Genomic DNA, 777 nt, shown 5'->3' with positions numbered 1-777 from the left:
AAAAAAAAAAATAAAAGCAGTTCCTATTATGTGTTGGGCCTAGGATGATTCTGGGGATGATTGTGAAGAGATGCAACTGGGTCCATTAGAGACAAAATAGGGACTCTTCCTAAGCAGCAAGCATTTCTCTTTTTAGAGACTCTGAGGATGAAGCCCCTTATCTACACCTGGGTGGCCTCTGAATTATCCCCAAGTGAGACTGCGAGGTTAACTGAAGAATCTGATAATGAAGGAATCTGGTGCCTTCAGTAGTCAAACTCTTTTAGAGAAAAGCATTCCGGTTTGTGGATATCCATACAAACAGCCCTCCTGAGCTCACTTGGTCCTCCATACTCTGTGGATATTGAGAGGGGTAGCATTGTGTCCCTGCTTACTTCAGTGACTCTGAGCATGACTAGCTTGAACATCTCTAGCAAATCAATCTGTTGCCACTCCGAATTTACTGGATATGCTACAATGATTTCTAGTAGAATTTATTTAATTCACATGGATTATTTCATGCTATTTGTCCTTATAGGAGAACTCAGATTAAATTCAGAGGCCCTAAGTGGTGGTTCATAAGCATCCATACTTCCATTTCTAGATCTGCTGCCCTTTTCTGCATGTATGTACATGTAGGTAAATGTCTCATATGTAAAATGAAACAAATAAACCCAAATCTGTGCATATATTGTGAATTCCAGTTTACTGTATTCTTGGAATTTCTTGAGTGTTCAAATGAATATGTCTCTGATTCTTTTTTTTTTGTTTTTGTTTTTTTTTTTGTTTTTGTTTTTT

The sequence above is a fragment of the Alexandromys fortis genome, unplaced genomic scaffold (assembly GCF_014885135.2).
Source record: "Alexandromys fortis isolate MF-2015 unplaced genomic scaffold, M_Fortis_MF-2015_v1.1 scaffold_282, whole genome shotgun sequence".
Lineage (NCBI taxonomy): Eukaryota > Metazoa > Chordata > Mammalia > Rodentia > Cricetidae > Alexandromys > Alexandromys fortis.
This window is presented reverse-complemented; position numbering follows the sequence as displayed.